This window comes from Somniosus microcephalus, chromosome 4 (assembly GCF_052327205.1).
Source record: "Somniosus microcephalus isolate GS21.2 chromosome 4, FLI_Smic_1.0, whole genome shotgun sequence".
NCBI classification, from domain to species: Eukaryota; Metazoa; Chordata; class Chondrichthyes; order Squaliformes; family Somniosidae; genus Somniosus; species Somniosus microcephalus.
This window is the reverse complement of record NC_140990.1, coordinates 144,897,464-144,908,523: the sequence shown is the minus strand read 5'-3', so window position 1 is coordinate 144,908,523 and position 11,060 is coordinate 144,897,464. Positions and strand designations below refer to the sequence as shown.

The 11,060-nt window shown below is 46.6% G+C and overlaps 1 pseudogene; it reads left to right on the top strand.

Moving 5' to 3' along the window:
- Nucleotides 1–2,819: 2,819 nt before the first annotated feature.
- Nucleotides 2,820–11,060, top strand: part of LOC147119884 (putative G protein-coupled receptor 139) — a 66,723-nt pseudogene continuing 58,482 nt past the window's right edge.

The following is an 11,060-nucleotide window of genomic DNA, read 5'->3' as shown; positions in this document are numbered from 1 at the left end:
GCCATGCATGAGTCGAGCCATGCTCTCCTCCAGCTGACTGAGCTCCTGGAACTGGGCACGGCCTCCCCCGGTGACAGTCTGGCTCTTCAAATTCCGCGCCAGCTTGGCCTGCAAGAGAAAGGACGGCCTCTAAGTACAGTGTGGTGCCCTGTTGTTGTGTGCACTGCCTCCCATGGTGGAATAGCTTGGCCAGTGTGGTGCCCTGTTTTTGTGTGCATTGCCTCCCATGGTGGAATAGCTTGGCCAGTGTGGTGCCCTGTTGTTGTGTGCACTGCCTCCCATGGTCGAATAGCTTGGCCAGTGTGGTGCCCTGTTGTTGTGTGCACTGCCTCCCATGGTCGAATAGCTTGGCCAGTGTGTTAAGCGCAGAGAGTGCTATTGATGATCATGTCAGTGCCATAGCTGCGGGAGGAGGGCTGGCCATTAGGCCTTTGATGTCCCTTTGCCCATAATGTGAGGTGCACATGCAAGGATGAGGAGGACACTGGAAAGGGTACTCACCCTGACCAACCGACTGAGGTCGTTGTACTTCTTGCGGCATTGGTCACCAGTCCTGGGGACATCGCTGTTGGCTGACACCCTCTGGGCGATTTCCCTCCAGGCTCTCCTGTACTGCCTCCTGGGAGCCTTCTCGCCACTGTCCGGGCACAAGATCTCTCTGTTCTTTTCCAAACCCTTAAGCAGCACCCTCAAAGCATGCTCTGAGAAGCGCTGCACTCGTTCACGGGCCTTCTGCATGGCTTCAGGCGCTATTTGGGTCCACCAGCAGTGTTCAGGCCTCGCTGCAGGGCTCCACTATCCAGGGCGTGGCTGCAGACAAAGTCGAACCTTCCCCCTTCAAGAGCTGGCCGGCGTCAGGGTGTCTGCTGTCAATCAAAACATGACCGCACCTGCGCTGCGCCCGGCCTCGGCGTTATCAGTCCGCACTGCCGGCTTAGCGCCTAAAGATAGGAGTGCAACGCCAGTTTCAGCGCTCGCCCAAACTCCTTGGCCAAAGCTACTGAATTTCGGCGAAGTGGCCTCCACTTTCCGGCGGGCGCTAACTTTAGCGCCCGCCTGACTTTACCGCCCCAAAAGTGTCTATACTGAATTTCTAGGCCTAAGTACTTACGTCTGCTTTTTTCACGCGTACAAACCGGAGGCCTTTACGCACGGGCAACTCTTTAAAAAAAACTGAATTTCAAAGGAGACAATGAAGGATTCATTCAGTTTCAACCTTGCCTCAGTGGCACCTCTAAGTCGGAAGGTTGCGGGTTGATTTCCCACTCTAGAGATTTGCGCACATGATTGAGGCGGACACTCCAGCGCAGTACTGAGGATGTGCTGCACTGTCGGAGGTGACATCTTCCAGAAGAAACTTAAATTAAGACCCCATCTCCTCTCTCGAGTGGATGTAAAAGATCCTATGGCACTATTCGAGAAATAGAGGGGCAGTTCTTCTGGTTTTCTGGTGTTTTATCTATTAAAAAGCAGCAGCAAAGACATCTCTTTTCAACCTTCTGGATTCAACATCGAGTTCAACAATTTCAGGTTAAAACCACTGCTTTCGTTTTATCGGAAAGCAGGAACTGGTAATGGAGTATAATTATGAAGTTTGCAGATGATACAAAATTGGCCATTGTGGGTGATAATGAATAAGAAGGCTGCAGACTGCAAGAAGATATCAATGGACTCGTCAGGTGGGCAGAACAGTAGCAAATGCAATTCAATCTGGAAAAGTGTGAGGTACTGTATTTGGAGAGGGCTATTAAGGCAAGGAAATACACTATACATGCTAGGACACTGAGAAGTGCAGAGGATCAGAGAGACCTTGGAGTGCATGTCCACAGATCCCTGAAGGTAGCAGGACAGGTAGATTAGGTGGTTAAGAAGGCATACAGGATACTTGCCTTTATTCGCATAGATTATAAGAGCAGGGAGATTATGCTTGAACTGTATAAAACACTAGTTAGGCCGCAGCTAGAATACTGCGTGCAGTTCTACCACCACATTACAGGAAGGATGTGATTGCCCTAAAGGGGGTGCAAAGGAAATTTTCAAGGATGTTGCTTGAGCTGGAGAATTTTAGCTATGAGGAACGATGGATTAGGCTGGGTTGTTTTCTTTGGAACAGAGGATGCTGAGGGGAGACCTAATTTAGGTGTATAAAATTATGAGGGGCCTAGATAGAGTGGATAGGAAGGACCTATTTCTCTTAGCAGAGAGGTCAATAACCAGGGGGCATATATTTTAAGTAATTGGTGGAAGGTTTAGAGGGGAGTTGAGGAGAATTCTTTTCACTCACAGGGTGCTAGGTTTCTGGAACTCACTGTTTGAAAGGGTGGTAGAGGCAGCTTTGTTAAAAACAACAGAAACCCTCATTACATTTAAAAAGTTACTTGGACATGCAATTGAAGAGCCGTCTCCTACACGGCTACAGACCAAGAGCTGGAAAGTGGGGTTAGGCTGGATAGCTCTTTGTCGGCCGGCACGGACATGATGGGTCGAATGGCCTCCTTCAGTGCTGTAAATTTCTATGATTTTATGCTTAGCCGGAAGCCGACAGCCCGAGGCCTTCGGTCAGAAATCAGCAGCAAGAACAATTCGTGCGTTTCTTGTTCCGAGACCGGAGCCTTTGGGGCCGATTGTTTTCCGAAGCGCTGGATGAAACTATCATTGTGGAATTTGGGTGTTTTCTTTTAAATTAAGAAACACCCATCCATTGTTATTAAAACTATGAAGTGAAACTGAGTGACGTGATCTGTTTGTTCAAATAACTGCAATTAACATAAATGGTGATTCGGACTATTTGTGTCACTGGAGGATTCCAACAAGTATAAATGAAGGACCGTCGAATATTTCACACAGCAGATTCAGATTCTCGTCTACACTCGAAGCGAGCTGATAGAGGATCTGGAGAAATGCTCGGACAAGTGACGGGGCCAGTCTACGCCATTTACTATCCTGTTCTCGCAGCTTTTGGTGTCCCGGGTATGTCACTGTGATCACTGATTCATTTTACCGATCATTTTGAGCTGTCTCGCTGCTGTCGCCATGTAACTGGTGATGTAACGTGTGTCCTTGGTATAGAGTCCACCCATCTCTGCTATCGACTGCCCATTGCTTGTCTAAGGCGCTGTTTTTGATTTTTTTTTAAACTTTACATTCAAATATGATTAATATTATTTTAGGATTATTATTTTTCCCGTGTGTTTTAGGCCGAGTGCTGCCGGGAGATTCTAAATATGTCTTCCTGGTTTACAGTCTATTGGACAGGGAGTGGGGAAGGTCACCCGGCGGAACACGCCGCTCGCCATCCATGTCCAACACCAACATTTTGAACTGTGTCTCACTTCACTCCGATAATTTTAATTGGACTGCGAGTGGGACAGGTCGCAGGGCGGAACACACCGCTCGCCATCCATGTCCAACACCAACATTTTGAACTGTGTCTCACCTTACTCCGATTATTTTAATTGGACTGTGAGTGGGAAAGTTCACACGGCGGAACACACCGCTCGCCATCCATGTCCAAAACCAACATTTTGTACTGTGTCACACTTCATTCCGATCATTTTCATTAGACTGGTAGTGGGGAAGGCCACAGGGCGGAACACACCGCTCGCCATCCATGTCCAACACCAAAATTTTGAACTGTGTCACACTTCACTCCGATCATTGTTATTAGACTGGTAGTGGGGAAGGCCACAGGGCGGTAACTACCGCTCGATCATTCGGTGGTTCCAGGACCGTACGCATTTACTGCCATCACCCACTCGGCAGCAGGGTCACTGCTTGTGGCTGATGATCAGCGGAATCACAAGAACTATCGAGGCTAATATCTCAACATCTTTTATACTTCGTTTATTCCCATTCATTTCTATTCAGTAAAAGTTCCAAGGAGCGGTCGCCTATTTAACCTGGGCTCAGTTTAAATCGTTTCCTCTTGGCTCTTCACGTCAATTATTTCACCTGGTTGTAACTACAGATATTGTAACCTATTTCAATGTAACCCAATATATCTCAGAAATCTGGGATAACTGTTTAGATTTTGAGTGTTGTGTTGGTTTTCCATTATTCGTGCCGTTACCACAGAATTTTAACTTTTTTCCAGTTTTCTTCCCTGCTCTGATGCAAAACCGAGCAGTTCCAATGGCGCCGACAGCTATCGGGTACACGAGCCTTTCTCCCTACTAAGGTTATTTGTAGCATAATTGGTAGAGTGAAGGTGGAAATAAAGTCCCTGTAATCAGAGGGAGGAATCTCAGCCTGGAACTCCGGGATCTGAGTATCCAATCCAGGCTAACCCCCCATAACAGTAGAGTGTTGGTGGGACTGCATTGTTATTTGTGTATTAAGACAGCAGCATCTCGGTATAGATCTCCGGGACTTGAGTTCAAATCTATGGCGATCCGCCATAACAGTAGAGTGATGGTGGAAATACATTGTTAGTTGTGTATTGAGACAGCAGGATCTCAGTTTGGATCTGCGGGACTTGAATTCCCAATATAGGGCGAACCTCCATAACAATAGAGTGATGGTGGATATTGTAATGTCTGTGGGTTGTTTTGTTAATTAATACACAGACTACCAGAGTAACTTAAAACAGGACTTTACTATTCAAAGGTCAGGGCGAATCTGCCCAATAAATCCTGACACAACACTTATATACTGGTGTGGTCACCGTCGGTATTACAGTATGCAGAAGCCAAACAAAGTAGTGCCGCACCTAAAATAGTTCTCTTAAAGGTGAACGGTTACATACAATAGTTCTCTTAAAAGTAGACGGGTACATACACTACAATCCTCCCTTTTTAGCTTACAACATACTTATTCCCCATTAAACATAACATATAATCAACTTCATGTAAAACAATTCACAGATATAGTCTCTGCGGAAAACAGTTCACAGATTCAGTCTCTGCGGGAACAGTTCACAGATTCAGTCTCTGGTCTTGACTCAGTCTGAACAACATCTCTGTGGTGTAGCCGGTTCACATTTCTAGTGTGACTCATCCAATAGTCTTTCCCTTGGCTTAACAGCTTGAACTTCCGTCCTGCTGAACCAGCAGTGCTGACTTTTACAAACAGCTGCACTGCCTTGGTAATTTTTCCTACTTTCCAACTGATTTGGCCCCCTTCGTAGGGCCCACGTGCATGATCTGATAGAAGTGATAATGATTTAGATGGTTATCGTCTTCTGCTTCGTCTTTTTCCTTTCTGCTTCTTGGAGACTCTCGGGGCTCCCTTATCCGCTGCCAGCTGTAGCGCCACCATCTCACTATGTTCCTTAGACTTTAAGTGCTTCATCTTGATTTCTGCACTTTGGGAGTTTTCATCACAAGCTGGGCAGACCAAGTCATCGTAATATTCCGTGTCACTCAACAGGTCATGGTAATTTTCGGTGTCGTCCTGAGCTAGTCTAGCGAGAGGGCCTGCTACTTCTTCCTTACCCAACTGGACGTTAGCCGACTGTTGTTCCCTCCCTAGACATCTTTCCTGAAGAGACTTCTTCATGCGTTCATATTCATCCCGCTCTTCCTGGGTTTCCTGCCAATCCTTCACTAATGGCCTCATTTGTGATTCCAATACTTCCCCTTCCATCGGGGATTGATTGATCGGGCTATTCAATCCTTCTACTGGAGCAGCTGTTTCAACATTCTGTAGTTCACATTGACGTGATTCAGCGTACTTTCGGCAGCCCCGTAAAATCTGTGTTGCAACCTCAACTATTCCCCAAACTTTTGAGAGCTCCGAACCCCTTCCCTTTGAAGATTGAAGCTCGTGTTCAAATGGTTCCCATTGCAGAGCCTTATCTCTCAGCATATGAAGAAGTTGGCTGACCGTTAACTCTTCCCCGGGGACCCTGTGGATCAGAGTCTTCTCCATTTCATCCACCTTTTCCTCCAATGCTTTCACCTTTTTTTCCTCTTGTACTTTGGCTTTAAGCGCTCAGAGAAGTTGCGCCTTGATGCTCTCTAGCTCATGTTCAGGGGCCATTCTTACAGTCTCTGTGTTTCTTACAGTTGCCTTTTCTTTCACTGAAAGAATTCCCAGTTGAATCTGTTCTTCAAGTTGTTGAACCTCGGTCATTGCCGCCTCATATTTGTCTTGGGTTTCCTTCAATATTTTTATGAGTTCTTGGACATCTTGACTTTCATGTTCTGCCATGTCTTTCACCTCCAATTTCTCATCTATGGATGGAACTTCTACCGATGAGTCTGTCTTGGCCTTGAGCTCATCAAGAATTTCCTGCAGCCTTTGGGCTTCTTGCTCATGTTCAACCTTTAGTTGCTCATAAGCTTCCATTGAAACTAGCTTTTCGGAGGTTGCCGAGTTAACCCCCTCCAGGATTGTAGCCTGGGCCTGTGCATACTGTTCCTTCAACTTCTCAAACTCTGCTTGTAAGGGGTCGTAGAGAAGAACTGGAATAAAATCCTGGCTTCCTGAAGATTCCTCTTCATTTGCTTCTTTCTGCAAATATTCTAACTCCTGAACATCATAAGGGAGATGTGATCGGTGATTGGTCACGATGGCTCTATGGTCGCTCTCTGCTTGAGCTAGCTGCTTTTGTTGTCTTTCCAGATTCTCCCATTCGGTGTCATAGAACTTTTTCATTGTTTTCATCTCTTGTACGAGACGGTAACTCAATTGTTCTAATTGTTGTCGTAATTTGAAATAAAGTTGAGTCCGAGCTCGGTGTTCTTCCGTCATGGATATGTCCTTAAACTGAACAGACTCAGAATTCTCTGTCAAACTATGTTTTCGTTGTTCGGTGGAGATCTGTTCTGAAACTTTGTTCTTCTCTGGAGCATAAGCCTTTCTGCATGCCTTCGTTTTTCCAACCTTAGTCGGCAAGTCCATTTTAGCCTTGTCTTTCACATTTGGGTTGGTCTTATCGTCATCCGATTCAGAATCTGAGCTGATTGTCTGCACCGAGTCCTCTCTCGTTATGGCTTTTAGATAGTGCCATTCCATGTCTATTTTCTTGATCCACTCCCGTCCTAGAAGTGGTGGTCCTCCCTCAGGTAGTGCGTATAAGTTCATTCTTGGGTGTTCTTTACCCCTATCTCTCAGCTTGACTCTTATCTTTCCCATGGGGTATACTTTATGCCCTGTGTATGTCTGCAATACGAACTTGGTGTCTCTTAAGGGTATATGTGAGAATAGCTGGTGGTAATCCCTTCGATTTATGACTGATAGAGCTGAGCCAGTGTCCAACTCCATTTTCACTTGGACTCCAGCTATTTTTAGCATGACCCAGATAGTTTGTAGGTCAGCTTCCTTACTCACATTGTGAATTCTCAGACTACCCAGCTCCTGGCCGTTTGGGTCTGAGTCCGAATTCTGTTCGTCTGAACTCTTCTCAGCCACCTTGTGTACCTTGTTGTACTTTTCCTGTGATGGCTTCCTTTGGTTGTTGGTCCTTTGGTTGTTGGTCTTCTTCCCTGACCGGCATACCTTAGCTATGTGACCCAGTTTGCCACATTTCCTACATTCCTGGTTCTTAAACCAGCATTGGTTCTGGTCGTGTGTTGTCTTCCCACAACGATAACATTTTGTTGTTGTCGAGGTAATTTGATCCACACTGAGTGCCGCTGTCTTTAGCTGCATTTCTGCAGTTCCCTTCGCTGCGGCTTTGTGCGATGCTGCAATAAGGACAGCCCTGTCAAGTGTAAGGTCGTTCTCTTCGAGTAGTCGCTTTTGCGTTCCTTCCTTTGCCAATCCGCACACGAACTTGTCTCTCAATGCCTCTGTCAGATTCCCTCCAAACTGGCAGTATTTCGCTAGTCTACGCAGTTCGACCAAGTATTATGCGTTGCTTTCGTCTTTCCGTTGCGTTCTCGCATAGAATTTGAATCGTTCCGCCAACATCAACGGTGTGGGGTTCAAGTGATCCTTCAGAACAGCCACAATATCATCGAAAGTCTGATCCGCCGGTTTAGCTGATGATAGTAGATGCTTCAAGAGCCCGTATGTCTTCGCGCCCATCGAGTTTAGCAAGGTTATAGCTTTGTCATCTTCTTCTATTTTATTGGCCTCACCACAGATCTCAATGTGTTCCACATACGTGGCCCAGTCTTCAACCTCGGAATTAAAATCGTTGATGTTACCACGCTTAGGCATCTTCCTCTCTTCCTGCTAAACGCCACGAATTATTTCTTAAAAAGTTTTTTTCTTTTTTCAAGATGGCGGTTCCGGCGAAAATGGCGGTTTCCCGCACTTATCTTCCCTCCCCGCCCACTTCAATGGCAGTTTCCTGCTTCTGTCTTCTTCCCCACCTAATGGCGGCTTCCCGCGTTTCTTCCCTGGCGGGAGGGGTACACTTTCCCCACGGGCGACGGCCGCTGGCTTTCAGGTTCACAGCCTGCGCGTCGGCTTCAGTGCTTTCCCTTTTCTCGGCAGGGCAACCGGCGCTGGGTACACCCCGTTGACGGTGAACAGTTTCAGCCGCTGGGCTGGCTCGCGCTCAGTTCCCCTTGCTTGGGCTCTGTCTCTCTCCTGCTCGCTCGGCTCTACCAGCGCTGGGTACACCCCGTTGATGGAGAACAGTTTCAGCCGCTGGACTGGCTCTCGCTCAGTCTCCCTTGGTCGGCTCTGCCTCTCCCGCTCGCTCGGCTCCCAATCGCGCCCCCCAGCCCTCTCGCAGTCCGGTGCTTCCCTCCCCGGCTGCGGCTGAGTTTATCTCTTCCCGCGCCTACGTTCCCGGTCGCAGCGCTTCGTGGCTTCGGTCGCTGCCCGGCCTTTTTCACCGGTTGCGGTCTAGCTGTCTCACGACGCCGTTGCATCCCCCAGCCTGTCTGTACCGCGGCTTCCTTGCTCCACGCTGCCCCAGTCTCAGCGCCTCTGGACCCGACATCTGTCCGGCTCCTTTCCCCCTTGACCGTGGTCGAGTGCACCGCCCTTATCCTCCGGTTATTCTATTTACTTTCCCTTACTCACAGTCACCGTGGCCGCCTTGCTTCTCGTGCTGATCGGCTCACTCCTCACCATGGCAGAAGGGACAGTCAGTGCCTGTTGCTGATGGAAGTCTTTGTCTCTAAACTCTTCCTACTTTCTAGTTCTGCAGCCTCGAGTTTTCTCCCAGCAGAACGACGAGGGCGGTTGCCTCTTCTTGACGCTCGTTAACTGCTTCGGAAGTATTGTTGCTGCAGGGTACGATCGGACTCGTCGCCACTGCAAAGTCTGTGGGTTGTTTAGTTAATTAATACACAGACTACCAGAGTAACTTAAAACAGGACTTTACTATTCGAAGGTCAGGGCGAATCTGCCCAATAAATCCTGTCACAACACTTATATACTGGTGTGGTCACCGTCGGTATTACAGTATACAGAAGCCAAACAAAGTAGTGCCACACCTAAAATAGTTATCTTAAAGGTGAACGGTTACATACAATAGTTCTCTTCAAGGTAGACGGGTACATACACTACAGATATACATTGTTACTTGTGTATTAAGACAGCAGGATGTCAAATTAAATCTCAGGGATTTGGGTTCCCAATCTAGAGCGATCCACAATAACAAGAGAATGGTGCTGGAAATATATTGTTATTTGTGTATTAAGACAACAGGATCGCAGTTTAGTTCTCTGGGATTTGGGATCCCAATCTAGGGCGAGCCTCCATAACAGTAGAGTGATGCTGGAAATACATTATTTGTGCATTAAGACAGAAGGATCTCAGTTTAAATCTCCGGGATCTCAGTTCCCAATCTAGGGCAATCCTCCATAACAATAGAGTGATGGTGGCAATACATTGGCCCAGAATTGGTGTCGGGGGCTTGCCGCGCGTGGAAGCCCCCGATCTGCACTCACCCTGCGCGCTGACATCTGAAGCCCGGGCCTGCTTGCATTTCCTGTCACAGGCCCGGTTCAGATGTCAGCACGCAGTGCTGACCTGATCCAGCGGCGTAGTTAGTGCGATGTGCTTGGGATCAGCTGAACAATGTACAACCAATCAGGGGAGGGGAAGTTTCTTTCATGAGTTTGAGAGTAAGAACAGTCAAACTCATGAAAACTACGGGGGCCCAAAACAATATTTAAACTTTAAATAAAAATTTAAAAAACATCCCAATCTTTAAATTAAGTATAAATAAGTTAAAAAAAATAATTTGAACAATAATTTTTTTTTTGAAAAAAATAAATTTGTAATAAAAAGTGTCTAAAACTAATCTTACCGTATTGTAGATGCTTTAAAATAATAAACCTGTGGGAAAAAATATTCCAAATTGCTCTAAAACACCACATACCTGTAAAAATAAATACTTACGTGTGCTTTTTACAAGCGTAAAGACCCAAGGCCTTTACACATGCGCAAATCCCCCAAAACAGAGGAAATCCAAGACACGCGCGCTGCCCCCTACAGCGCACGCGCTAGCCTCTTCAACTCTTGGGTTAGAGAGGAAATGCCGGTTTTCAGCGTTTGGGGAGGAATTACTGCCCCATTGTTATTTGTGTATTAAGATAGCAGGATTTCAGTTTCTATCTCTGGGTTTTGGGTTCACAATCTAGGGAGATCCTCCATAACAGGAGAGTGACGGTGGAAATACAGTGTTATTTGTGTATTAAGGCAACACAGTTTAATTCTTTGGGATTTGGGTTTCCAATCTAGGGCGAACCTCCATAACAAAAGAGTGATGGTGGTAATAAATTATTATTTGTGCTTTAAGACTGCAGGACCTCAGTTTACATTTCCCTCAATTGAAATCCCAATCTAGGGCGATCCTCCATAACAATAGAGTGATGGAGAAAATACATTGTTATTTTTGCATTAAGGCAGCAGGATCTCAGTTTAAATCAAGGGGATTTGGGTTCCCAATCTAGGGCGATCCTGCATAACAGTAGAGTGATGGTGGAAATACATTGTTATTTGCTTATTAAGCCAGCAGGATCTCAGTTTACATCTACGGGATTTGGGTTCCCAAGCAAGGGCGGTCCTCCATAACAGTAGAGGGATGGTGGGGCTACAATATTATTTGTGTATTAATTCAGCAGGATCTCAGTGTACATCTCCGGGATTTGAGTTCAAATCTAGGGCAATTCCCCCTAACAATAGAGTGATGGTGGGGCTTAATATTTATT